This window comes from Papaver somniferum, chromosome 9 (assembly GCF_003573695.1).
Source record: "Papaver somniferum cultivar HN1 chromosome 9, ASM357369v1, whole genome shotgun sequence".
Taxonomy (NCBI): Eukaryota; Viridiplantae; Streptophyta; class Magnoliopsida; order Ranunculales; family Papaveraceae; genus Papaver; species Papaver somniferum.
In genome coordinates, this window is record NC_039366.1 from 122310725 (window position 1) to 122325882 (window position 15158).

Sequence of the window (15158 nt, forward strand, 5' to 3'; positions counted from 1 at the left end):
TGATTTACGTGCAATCTGTGATATTTCAATTATAAAGATAAACAATAAAATGCAGAAAAGAAATAACACAAACACCAAAAAAATTGTTAATGAGGAAACCGCAAATGCAGAAAAACCTCGGGACCTAGTCCAGATTGAACACCAAACTGTATTAGCCGCTACAGACTCTAGCCTACTATCAATACTTCGGACTGGAATGTAGCTGAGACCGAATTAAACCCTCACAACAATTCAATTACAGTCGTGCTCCTTGCGTCTCTTGGATCCCAACAGGACTCCGCGCAATTGATTCCCTTAGCTGATGTCCTTTACAACCTCAACTCAAATGAAGACTTTAAACCAATTTTCCTCCCACAGATAAGCCTATATGTGATTTCCTTTTTGAATAAAGATCAAGGTGAAACTAAAAATAGATTGCAATATACAAAGTCTAGCAAACCTCATAATCTGAAACTTACAACTCCAAGAGCGACCTAGATTCTTATTCACCTCACAAGTATTAAACCTGTGGAATCACAAAGTCTGAGATGAAGAGAACTTTGCGATTTCTATATATCTTGTTTGATGGAGAAAAACTCAACAATCGAAACAAGATCAGGATACATGAACTATCAAAGATAGTCGGACCTGGCTTCGCGAATCCCTAGGTGATGTCTTTTAAGTCGCTAAATCCTAAAAGGGTTTGAGGGAGAGGACGAATCTAGTTTACAACTAGGACACATAAGAATAGTGTCGGGATTCAAAATCCCAGTTGTTTGAGGTTCTCCCCTTGTATAGATTTTCAAAGTATAGGTTGCTTTAGGTTTAAGCTAAGATAGTTTTGGAACCAAGCAAAAAATATCCATCGTTAGATGAAACTTTGAAATGAGATTAACATAACAAGATATATACTCTGGTTAGGATGAACCGTAACCGAATCGTATATAAAGGCAATGTTCATTAATGGTTAGACGAAATTAGCCAATTTTCATATAACACTTAAGACTTTAATCTCGAGTCACAACCATAGGTTGTAGTGTGATCAATCATGTTTATATAGTATTTTAGAGATTTATTCAAATTCTAATTATCTCACATAAATAATTTTTGTGCGTCTGAAAATATTCGACAGGGTAAGTACATGTACCGGTACGTGTATATTCAACCTTGTTCGTGACTATTTTTTGTCATGGTACGTGTACCGGGTATGTGTACCCTTAAGAGAAAAACAAGTTTCGGAACTTACAGAACTTTTTCGGTTTGCGTACCGGGTATGGATACCACACCGGTTTCAAAACCAATAGTTCTTTTATGGTATGCATACCTTTCCAGGTTCACGAGTCAACAGACTTTTTATCGTATGGATACCGGGTATGCGTACTAAAAAGTCGTTGCCGAAATATAGCTACGCCGGTAAGTGTACTGAGTACATGTACTGCAGCTCCGGACCTATACCAGTTCTCCCAGCATGTGAAACTGGTGTGCATGTTGTCCTGTATCCAGATTTATAGTAGTTCTATATTTCTCTCTAAATCAATTAGAAACATTCTCAAATAACATCAATGACACATATCACTGTTCAAGGCTATTTTCAAATGATAATCGTGAATCAAGATTTAGATTGTGAACAATAAATTGTTTTTAACCGAAATTCATGAAGTATGAAAAATTGTCATTAAGCTTAGTCATGTCATTATATTTTTAGAACGATATTAACAAGATAAACTTGACTCTAAATTCTTGATATGCATGCAATAGTATAGTCATGCGACATAGTTTCATATATAAAAAGATGAATATAACTTGAGAAATAGGTGGTTCAGTCTTCACTTACCTTTTGTTGAAGAAGTTCTCCAAAAGCTTATGTTGATCTTCGACTTCAAACGGTAGAACACAGTGATGTCCGATTCTCAACTACACACTTCTACTTATCTGAGACTTGACTAATTGTAGATTAGGAATCAAGATATAGTTTTGATCAACTAAATTTGACAACAAGCTTGGTATAACAACACTCGTGAGTTCGACCGAGCAATGCTCTAACAATCTCTCACTTTGTCAATTTTAGCGACAAAACTATGAATACATACGGATTAAAAAATAAAGCTTCAAAAACTCCTTGAATCCATCATGCTTGATTTCCTTGGTTTCTTCAACTCCTTGAATATTTCGTTACTTCAAGTTGCTAATGATTCTAAACGTGTTCAACTCAACATCATTGTTGTTGAAGATCCGTAGCGATAACAACTTTGAAAACAAATATTCTCAATCGTCGTTATATAGAAACATAATATTATTATCTTCTCCAAAGTTCAATTGTATCCCAACTTCGAAGTAATACTACGGTGATATGTTTCTCCCCCTTAGTCATTACTTACATCTTTTGCATAATAGGCGAAACCTATAGATTTTTAAGCACTCCCCCTTACATAATGATCCGTAAATCATATGTATGTAGTGCAAAATTACTAATTAATTCTTCCCCTTTTTGTCAATAAAAATTGGCAACGGTACGAAAATCACGGGGTCGTAATGTATTCAACTAAAAGATACTTCAATACTTAAAGGTGTTCATATCAACTTTAGTTTAGACGATATCACACAGTATAAAATACTTAGTGTCTCATCTAGGAGATGTAACATACAAGCATCCCTTATAAATTCCACAGCCACACACCCCACAAAGATATAGCAATGAAGCACAAGTTTATTTAAGAACTCTCACCCATTTGATGTTATTCCCAAAAGAACAACATGAGTGACGTTACTTTCATAAAAAGAAGGATTTTGTCGGACATTAACAAATCACATGGATTTGTGTCCTAAACATCGACATAAATTAATCTCAATGAAAAAACAATTTACTCGACATGACTCAACATAAGAAAATCTTACGGAGTTTGATAATGCAGTAATTACACCAGGGTGTGACCAAATAGATCAATACTGCAAAATTTCCCCACAAAGTTTGTTCTATTTTATAGTTCATAAACCTAATAGATTTTACTTTTGAGCATATATGATATATCAGTTCAATTCACATAAAGTGAAGCACACATATATCTCATAAGAATTTGCAATACATATAACCAATAAAGATTAAATACTACAAGTTCATCTTCCAAAAACTTTGAAATTTAAATAAATAAACCTAGAGTCATGCAAGATGAAAATCGTTGGAAATAACTTGTGTAATCACAATTTATGTTATACCAAACCCTAGTTATCCTTCTCGAACACAAGGATGAATCCTCACAAGAAGTTTCCTAATGATAATGTCGGGGTACCAAAATACACCACCAAATTTTTCTAAGGAAACATGTATGGACTAAACCTAAATATAATTCTGAGAGTACAACTTAATGAATCTCAATCGAGGAATAGTTTTCAGAGTTCTATCTCTATCTCCCACAATCAAAAAGTCTTAAGACGCAAGTTCGTGAACCTGATTTATGTGTGAGAGTACTTGGACGATTCCACAGATCAATATCCAAGAACCAATCAAGTCGTATCCAACAAACAAGGTCGGATGTATCTACCTTTATTGATTTACGTACAACTTGTGATATTTCAATTATAAAGATAAACAATATAATGCGGAAAAATAAAATAACACAAACACCAAAATTCGTTAACGAGGAAACTGCAAATGCAGAAAAACCTCAGAACCTAGTCCAAATTGAACATCAAACTGTATTAAGCATATACAGACTCTAGCCTACTAGCAATACTTCGGACTGTAATGTAGTTGAGACCGACCCTCACAGCAGTTCAGTTACAGTCGCGCTCCTTACACCTTTTGAATCCCAGCAGGACTCCACGAAATTGATTCCCTTAGCTGACGTCCTTTACAGCCTAAGAGTTGCTTCAACTCAACTGAAGACTTTAAACCAATCTGTCTCCCAAAGATAAGTCTATATGTGATTCCCTTTTAGATCAAAGATCAACTTGATGCTGGAAATCAATAGCAATAGACAAAGTCTAGGTAACCTCAAAATCCGTAACTTACAACTCCAAGAACAACCTAGATTCTTATTCACCTCACAAGTATAAAGCCTTGTGGAATCACAAAGTTCGAGACAAAGAGAAATTTGCGATCATTATCTATCTTGTTGATGGAGTAAATACTCAACAATAAAAAAAAATCAGGATACACGAACTATCAGAGATAGTCGGACATGGCTTCACGAATCCCTAGATGAGGTCTTTTTTAGTCGCTAAACTCTAGAATGGTTTATGGAGAGGACGACTCTAGTTATGCAACTAGGACATAAGATTTGTGTCGAAGATTCAAAGATCCCAGCTGCTAGAGTTCTCCCTTATATATATTTTCAAAGAGTAGGTTGCTTTAGGTTTAAGCTAAGATAGCTTTGGAACCAAGCAAACAATATCCACCGTCAGATGAATCTTTGGAACCTAATTTACATAAACAAGATGTACACTTTAGTTAGGTTGAACCGTAACCGAACAGTGTACAAATACTATGTTCAAGATAGTTATCCGAAACTAGATAATTTAACTCAAGCTTAAATCATTTTCGTAAACACTTAAGACTTTAACCTTGAGTCACAATCATATTGATCAAATATGTCTATAACGCCTTTAGAGATTTATTCAAACGTTAATTGTCTCATATAAATAATTTTATTGCATTTGAAAATAATCGACATAGTAAGTGGATGTACAAGGTACAAATATTAATTCCGGTCGTGAACAATTATGTCATAGTACGTGTACCGGTATGTATACCTTAAGACACAATCGAGTTCCGGAGTTCAAGAAACTTTTCTGGTACGTGTACTGGTATGTGAAAAAGCGGGAGTCTAACAACCACACCCAATATTTCGTTCGGAAATCTGGATGGACTAACTCCAATATAATTCCAAGAGAATCATCTAGACAGTGAGACTCAATCAAGGAAATATATCCAAGTTTTGTATCTCTATTTCTCAATAAAATCTACAATCTATCAGATAGGAATCTGTGAGCCTGATTGATATGAGTAATAACTTGGATGGTACCAAAAACCAATATCCAAGTGTCAATCAATTACTATCCAACAAACAAGGTCAGATTTACCAATTGTTGAACTACGCACAACCTGTGATATTTCAATTATATAAAATATAATGCTGAAAAGAAATAACACTGACACCCGAAATTTTGTTAACGAGGAAACCACAAAAGCAGAAAAATCCCGGGACCTGGTCCAGATTTGAATACCACACTGTATTAAGCCTGCTACAGACACTAGTCTACTTCATGTTAACTTCGGACTGGAATGTAATTGATCCCTAACCAAGTCTCACACCAATTAAGTGATAGGTGCCAAATATTGCATTATTTCTTATCATTTTATTGACACTTATCCCATTTTGCATACCATTAATTAGCCTTTTACAATGAATTATGTATTTTACTCTCCTCAAGGATAAATACTTAATATTGCTTAATTTTTCATTTTTAGGTACCAAATAAAGGCTAGATGAGTTGCGGAGCCAAAAGAGCAAAGACACGGGAAAAAGCCGGCAGAAACTCTAGCGGAAAAGAAGTGCACAATGTGGTATGGAAGACTCAAGGATAGAAGTGGGCTTAAAAAGGAAGAAATTGTTCTTAAAGAAGAAGTGGGCTCAAGATTGTCTAAGCCCAAACCCATTTCCTAAAGCCTAAAATCCAAACCCAAACCCGTTTTTCCCTTCAACCGTCAGATTGGATCCACTCCATCATCCAACGGTCGCTTCATCAGAGTGCATCGAGCTTTGATGTTCCTGTCTAACATCATAGCACCTAACTCCATCTTGGACCGTCAATTTTGATGTATCTCACATCCAATGGTCGCTCCACACCCATTTCTATCGCGCCGTTGGATCACTCCATCACCTTTTCATCCTACGGAAACCCCTCACCAATCATCAAAACTTGATGTCCCGTATAACACCTAAGCACCTAATACCTATACCCCCAAACAAACAACCCCTAGCCAAACCTAATCGAGTTCTTCTTCCACCTTCTCCCCTCTCCACTGCTACACCCATGTCCGCCACCAACTCCGTCGCTGCCACCACCATAACTCCCACCAAAAGCCATCATGGATTCCAACAACCAAAACCCATCACCCATATCACGTTCTATATCTTTCTCAACGACTAATTTCGCCTATTTTCACGCCACTGAACCCTAGGAGTGAAGTTGTTGAAATTGGTTGATGAGCTAGACAAATTGGAGGCATGGGTAGCATCAGGAGAAGAAATAGAGGCATGGGTTGAAGCTCTCAAGTGTTTTCAGATATTAGGTATGAATTAATTTCAATTTTTATGAGACCCCAAATTCACTGTTTTGGGGATTTTTGGGGAAAACTCATGTAAACTATAAATAGATGCTTTGGGTGTTTGTATTAGCGATGCTTGGACTAGTCAAGTACCAAATACTTGAGTTCTCAGTAAAAATTTCATCTTATTTTCTTGTCCTGTTTTTGGAGAATTCTCCATGTTGTTCACAACTGCTAGTAACATGCTAGGAGCTGTGTTCATGTTCTAAGATTCATATCTAGGGTTTAGATGAAACCCTTAACCTTAATTATAGGCTGTTTATGTTAATTTCTTTTGTTCCTGCTATGCTTTACTGTCTAGGACAGATTTAACCTAGTGTTCAACATATTACTTTCACCTTGAATGTCAAGCATCCTAGGTAGTTAGAATCATTCTATGTTGTACTTCACTTGTATTCAATTAAATGTTATTGATCTTTGATTAATTATTCTTTAAGTAGACAATTAATTCTATGACTTAATATATTAGTTGATGTTAAATTGTTCATCTAAGGAGCTAGAATAGTTGCAATAGCTAAATATTCTAGTATAGGTTAAGTGGTGAATTCAAAAACCCTAGTTCCCTTTTATCAAGTCTTTATACCCTCAGTTCAACCATCTTTATTGCTGTTTCAACCCAAAACACTCTTCTGTCACTGTTTAGAGTCATACTTTAGTAGAGAACAAAGAAATAACATATTTTGCATCCTCCAAATCGCTGTGGACTTCCCCTTACTTGCATACTAGCTGCTCTTGGCCTTGTGCACTTGCAAGTATCATTTGAACATAGTTTAGGATCTCTTTCTATACCTATCATTAAGGTACAGTCGCATTCCTTACGCCTCTAAATCCCAGCAGAACTCTACGCACTTGATTCCCTTAGATGATCTCATCCATAACTAAGAGTTGCAACGACCCAAACTCGAAGACTTATAAAAAAATCTGTCTCCCATAGATAAGTCTATTCTGATAGATAAATTTGTCTACCACATAAGTACATATGAAATTTTATTCCGTCTTATGATAAATCAAGGTGCACATGAACCAATTGATAATCAGGTTTTATATTTCCGAAGAGTACAGACTAGAAATATCAATAACCTTACAATAACTTAACTATATGGTAGTAGAAGAAGTTATTGTGAAATCACAAAGAATGAGAATAAGAGCCTTGTGATTACTTTTTATATCTTACCTATCGGAGATAAATCTAGAGAAAATCTTAGAGAAGATAGTACTCAATATGTACGATAGAAAAAGTAAGATCAGAATACGTAACTACAGAGAAAATAGTTGGATCTGGCTTCAGAATCCCAATGAAGTCTTTAAGTCATTAACCTATAATAGTTTTAGGAAAAACCTAGGTTAAAGGAGAATAAACTCTAGTACGCAACTAGCATCACACATGAGGTGTGGGGATCAGGTTTCCCAGTTGCTAGAGTTTTCCCTTATATAGCTTTTCAAACCAGGGTTTGATTTCGATCAAAGCTAAGTTAGCTTAGAAACAAATCATTCAATATTCACCGTTAGATAAAAATCTTATTTAAGATGCAAGATAAGTTTGCTTAAAACCAAAGCCATATCTCTCCATCGTTAGATGGTCTTAGCTTGTCACTGACAAATGAAATATACCTTTGTCTTAACCGCATTCATCTAACACATCTAGATCAACTATGATGATCGATCAATTATGAAAGATAATCAAATGAATCTAAATGTGTTTCTCATAGAGTTGTTCAATTGTTCAATATCTCATAGAAATATATATGAACCAATTGAAACAAAATCGGATTGATTCGTAATTGTACAAAGTACTTATATAAAAATCAGTTCATGAACACTAAGCCACGGTTTGCAAAGATTGCATTCCTTAATTCATAAATGTATTTGTTCATGAGTATGAAAACTTACTTAACCGATTTTAGAACTTCAACCACTAAGTTTGCAAACTGGTACGAAAACTATAGTTCCGGACCTCTGGTATGCAAACTTGGTTCCCAGACTTTTAAGTTAAAACCGTTCGCATACTGGTATGCAAACTTTGTTTCCGTACCTGAATCATACCAAAACAGTTTCCGTACTAGGTACGCATACTGTGATGTAGAAAAGGGTTTTTGTTCTAAACTCTCATTCCGATCACTGAAACATTCTTAGAAGACGACAATGGTTGTGTCACACAAACCATTAGCTTATAAGCAATTTTAAAGGGATCGAATAATCAGTATGAAAATTTCCACGTCGACATCAAATGATTGTCTCACACAAATCATGTAAGATGTTTCAAGGCAATTTCCACATGATCATATTTTGACTTATTATTTAGTTTCCAACAAATAAATAATTTCCAACTAAACTCGTCAAGAATAATGATGAACGTGGCTAAAGAAAAAAGCTTCCAACATATATTTCTAGAAATAGGTAAGCGAGTTAAACTCATCTCAAAATATCAAATGTGTATAATATGAAATTCTTTATAGCTATACGACTTTGTCTCAATGGGAGATAGAATTGAATAGACTTTTGAGTGATAAATAAGTTTTAGTATCCACATACCTTTTGTTGATGAAGTTCCTCCAAGATCTCCTTAGTAGATCTTCGTCTTCAATCGATGAACGCCGTGAAGTCTAAAGCTCAATTGCACATTCTATCCTAATCCGAGACATAGGTAGACTAAAAATCAAGACTATAGTTTTGATCACCTAAAATTGACAAATAAGCTTGAGATAGTAACGCTTGCGAGTTCGACCGAGCAATGCTCTAACAATCTCCCCCTTTGTCAATGTTAGTGAAAAAACTATCAACACATATGGATTACAAAATAAATAAACTTTGTAGCTTCTCATCCATCATGCTTGATTTCCTTGACTCTTCAACATTCCTTGAATTCTTCGCCACTCCAAGTACTTCAGTGATTCTGAACGTGTTTAACTCAGCATCATTGTTGTTGAAGATCCATAGTCATAACAATAAGAAAACAGTTGTTCTCAATTATTGTTATACAATGTCATAGTATTATCACACAGCATCAAATTCCAATTGTATCACAACTTTGAAAATAATACTATGGTGATATGTATCACTCCCCCTTAGTCAATAATTCATCTCACAATGAAAACCACTCCCCCTTACATAATGGTCCGTAAACCATATGTATGTAGTGTGAACTACCAAATAATTCTTCCCCTTTTTGTCAATATAAATTGGCAAAGGTACGAAAACTATGGGATCATAATGAAATTCTCATAGACATACTTCATGACTAAAAGAGAACATATCAACTTTGTTTCGATAATTTCACATAGTCGAAACTTAATGTATTCATCAAGAAGTTTATAAAGATACAAGATAACTCCTACAGTATTCCACAGCCACACTCCCCACAAAGATTTGGCAATTAAGCACAAGTTCAATTAAGAATTCTCCCCCATAAAATGTCATTCCCGAAAGAATAACAAGAGCGACCTTACTTTTACAAGAAAAGAAGGATTTCCTTAGACATTAGCAAATTACGTGACACATGAATTTGTATCCAGAAAACTAATTAATCCACAAGAGACCTTATTGAATAATCTAATAGGAAATAATCACATAAGAAAACTTATGGAGCCATATAGTACTTTCACATAAAGTGGATCAGGGAAAGATCAATAATGCGGAATATTCAAAAGTTAATTCTATTTTCCATCAATATTTGCATAATGACACAATAGACTTAACTTTTGACATATATGAGATAATCATAGTTTACGGACGTAAACACACATATCTCATAACATATTTTTGCAATATATCAAACCAATAAAGATTAATACTGCAAAATCATCTTTCAAATGACTTAGAATTTAAATAAATAAATCTAAAAACATTGCAAGATGAAAATCTGTTGGAAATAGCTATGTGTAATCACAATATTTGCTATTCCAAACCCTAGTTATCCTTCTTAAAACACAAGAATAAATTCTCATTAGAAGTTTCCTAGACATTAAGATTCTTGAAAAATTCTTTATCGTCCCCAAACTCTTTGTTGTCAACAGACATTGGAACATAAGGTTCATGAAGAAAGGAGTCAATTTCAACAAACCTTCTTGACTGATGCCGAACCAGGACCTTATGAATTTCAAGAGTTCTTATAACAATAGCCTTTATTTGTTGCATCTCCATCCTTGTTTCTTTCAACTCTTCAAGAACATCATAAAACTTCTGCAGTGAGGGGTTAGCCCTTGGTTTGTTCATATTCTTCCTTTTTCTCTTCAAAGTTGTAGAGGAATGAGATTTACCTTTTTCCTTCATGATTGATGGCTTAACAATCATATTAACATCTTTTCCATCACAAGACATGATGCTTGGAGTCTCCATTCAATTATGGGATTGTGATAGAAATACACAAAACTAGCTCCACAAGCAATCTTTTGATAAAAAGAGTTTTCAGGGAAGGAAAAAAGGAATGTAGGGTTACAAAACATATATTCAGAGTACATGGGATTCACGTACGAGCAAATCTCAACCCTAGGAAAGGTAAAATTGTCGATTTTAACCCTCTTTTAATGATCAAAACAGGGTAAACCCTTTCAATACCATTTAAAGGTATGAAAAGATCAACAGAAAACAAGAAAAAAATAAAACAAAATAAAATAATACTCCCTCCGTCCTAAATTATTAGTCCGCTTTGACTAAGTCAAGATATTAAGGAGACCGGAGAAATGTACAAAACTACCCCTATTAAATGTACAAAACTACCCCTATTAAATGCTATGTTATTACCAAAATTAAAAGGAGTATATGAATTATAGAGTACGTAAGAAAAATACATATTTGGTAATTTTATTACTTATAGAAATGTTTTAATAGAAAATAAAAATAAAAATCTTTATAGATTAATTTAGTAGATTTGTTTCCTATCGAGGAATATATCATTTAAGATTTAGATTGTAAAAACAACTTTATAATTATAAAAGACTGAAGGGTATATTTGAGAGTTTGACTAAAAAATATGACTATAAACAGAAGCTGGCCAGTATTTTAGGACAGATGAAAATAGAATAGAGGACAGAAATTTTAGGACAGAGGGAGTATATATTTTTTTCCTATAGCCCGATTGTGCAAAACTCTTGTCTCTTTGAATTCGGGCATATGAGACAAGATGCACTTTCAACACAATTAGACTGTGTTGGGGTGAACAATAATTTGTCCACCATGTGATTCCTGTACGGAAATATCTGTACCATGTTTCACAGGTCGTTCAGACCTAGCTCTTTTCTGTAGAAGTCTAACTTTTTCTTTAGAAATTAAACTCTTCGGAGATGAGTTAAATTTACATACCTCAGATTGATTTGACTTTAGAACAAGTTTGAGATTATTTGCTAGACGATTTGCTCTCCGTTGCAGTTTTTTGACATATCTTACTTTATGTTTGTACTTAAAACAATTAAAGAGTTCATGGCCCTTAATAGTACAATAATAACATGTCAATGTGGAGGATGGTTCAGGCACCATAGCCGAACATGATGCTAAATAGATTGAAGTACTTGAAATATGTGAGATAGAAGTAAATTCCAATTTATCTTCCAAGGCGGTCGAAGAATTTTCTCCACAAAGAATATCAAGATTGATATGAGTATTGCTACAATCATCAAAATTGATATTTTCACAAAGGAGTGCTACACTTGATTTTTTTTGTCTTCAATTGAATCAAAGTGATCAGACGTTTCATCAAGAGCTACAACAAGACCTTTATTTCCAGTGTATTTTCTACGGTTTGGACACTCATTAGCAAAATGACCAATACCTTTCCAATTGAAGCACTATGGCGTATCCTAATCATCAGTATCGATAGTATCCCTGTTTTCAGAAGGAATGCGATCGTGAGGCTTAACTGATGATCTGGGTTTATCCCTGGTGAATCGTTTACTCCTCTTTTTTAGGATCAGAATCTCGCAATAGTTATGTCTCAGCGAAGTTAACAATGGTATTGCACAAAAGCGTCTCAGAACAATTTCAGAAACGACATCAGCAAGGATCATGAGAAAGGTGTGATAGTCTTGCGAAAATTAGAAAGCTTCCGAAGTCAACATTTGTAAGGTTGCGAGAATGTCGCAAACCATATCCGAAAATAAAAGATAGATTAGCTGTCATCCACTATGTATTTCCCTTATAAATAGTCATTCGAGTTGTAAAGGAGAGAGAGATCTTTTTTGAGTGAAAGATAAGTAAATAGGAGAGAGAAAGTTGAGAGCAGAGATCATTATTGATTTCTTTATTTTCCTTGTAAGAATATTCAGAAATTAATCAATAAAATTAAGAGTGTAAACCTAAAAATAGGCTGATCAACGATAAAATCATACGAGGGGTGTATTGTAGGATTTCCTGCAACTACATCTTTAACAGAAGATCTCTAAAATGTCTTGTGATCATAGAAACTGAGTTGTCAAGATCTTCATCTGATGATTCAGTCTCAATCGGATCATTCACCGAGTTGCCAACACCTTTACTTTTATCAAGTAGTTTAGTATTCTTTTGTGCTTTGAAGGCAATATCCTTTCCATCTTTGGATGTATGCTCATGATCAAATATCTTTAACTTTCTAACAAGTGTATTCCTGGAAAGTGTTTCAAGGTTATTCCCCTCAGCGATGGAATCTTTCTTATAATCGTATTTGGCTGGTATCGATCTGGGAATTTTCATCATAGTGTCTTTTTCAGGAATAGTCTTACGCAATGCAAAAGATGCATTAACAATTTCAGACACTTCGTGACTAAACTCATCAAATGACTCTTCATCAGCCATACGAAGGTTTTCCCAATCAGAATTTAGGTTTTTAAGCCTAGCTTCATTCTCAGAGGTATTCCCTTCAAATACGGTTTCTAAGATATCCCAAGCATCTTTAAACCGAGTGCACGTATTCACATGGTGCTGAAAATCTGGGGTAATGGCATGGATGATAGCATTTAAACCGTCAGATTTTTTCTTTGTAGTGAGAATCTCGACGGGATCATACTCACCAATATCCTTTGGAACAGTTACATTACCCATTGTAACTAATGGATGATCATAGCCATTTACAACACGAACCCATGATTGAAAATCACGCGCTTGGAAAAAGGCACGCATAACAATTTTCTACCATAAATAATTCGAGGCATCAAAGACTGGCGGTACGTTTACAGAGATAACGCTTCTGTCCATAGAGTCAGATTGCTACAAACACAGACTTATGAGGTCTTAGTGTGTTTGCCTGCTATGATACCAATTGAAAAAGTGGGGGTCTAACAACCACACCCAATATTTCGTTCGACAATCTATATGGACTAACTCCAATATACTTACAAGAGAATCAACTAGACAGTCAGACTCAATCAAGGAAATATATCCAAGAGATGTATTTATATTTCTCAATACAATCTACAATCTAACAGTTAGGAATCTATGAGCCTGATTGATATGAGAAATAACTTGGATGGTACCAAGACCAATATCTAAGTGCCAATCAATTACTATCCAACAAACAAGGTCGGATTTACCAATTGATTGAACTACGCACAACCTGTGATATTTCAATTACATAAAATATAATGCGGAAAAGAAATAACACGGACACCAGAAATTTTGTTAACGAGTAAACCGCAAATGCAGAAAAACCTCGGGACCTAGTCCAGATTTGAATACCACACAGTATTAAGCCGTTATAGACACTAGCCTACGAAAAGTTAACTTCGGACTGGAATGTAGTTGAGCCCTAACCAAGTCTCATACCGATTAAGCTGCAGTCGCGTTCCTTACGCCTCTGATTCCTTACGCCTCTGAATCCCAGCAGGTCTCTACGCAGTTGATTCCCTTGGATGATCTTACTCACAACTAAGAGTTGCTACGACCCAAAGTTGAGGAGTTATAAACAAATCTGTCTCCCATAGATAAGTCAATTATGATATGTAAATATGTCTCCCACATAAGTACCTATGAAGTTTCGTTTCGTCTTATGATAAATCAAGGTGCACATGAACCAGTTGATAACCCGGTCTTATATTACCGAAGAACGACCTAGAAATATCAATCACCTCACAATAACTTAACTATATGGTAGTAGAACAAGTTATTGTGGAATCACAAAGCATGAGACGAAGAGCTTTGTGATTACTTTTTATATCTTACCTATCACAGATAAATCTCGAAAAAATCTTAGAAAAGATAGTACTCAATACGATAGAAAAAGTAAGAGCAGAATACGCAACTACAAAGAAAATAGTTGGATCTGGATTTAGAATCCCAATGAAGTCTTTAAGTCGTTAGCCTATAATAGTTTTAGGAAAACCCTAGGTTAAAGGAGAATCGATCTAGTACGCAACTAGTATCACACATGAGATGTTGGGATTAGGTTTCCCATGCTAGAGTTTTCCCTTATATAGCCTTTCAAATCAGTGTTTGCTTTCGATCAAAGCTAAGTTAGATTCGAAACAAAGCATTGAAGATTCACTGTTAGATGAATACCTGATTTGAGTTTCAAGTTAAGTTTGCTTAAAACCAAAGCAATATCTCTCCACCATTAGATGGTCTTAGCTTGTCACACACAAATGAAATATACCTTTATTTAGATATGGGCAACCGTACCTAAACGTGTATATTGAGTTGTCTCAACAATAGTTAACCGAAGTTACCCATATGAAAACTTTTATTTTAACCACATTCATCTAACACATCTAGATCAACTATGATGATCAATCAATCATGAAAGATAACCAAATGAATCTAATTGTATTTATCATAGATTTGTTTAATTTTTCACTATCTCATAGAAATATATATGAACCAATTGAAAAAACATCGGATTGATTCGTAATTGTACAAGAATTAGTTCATGAACATTAAGCCACGGTTTGCA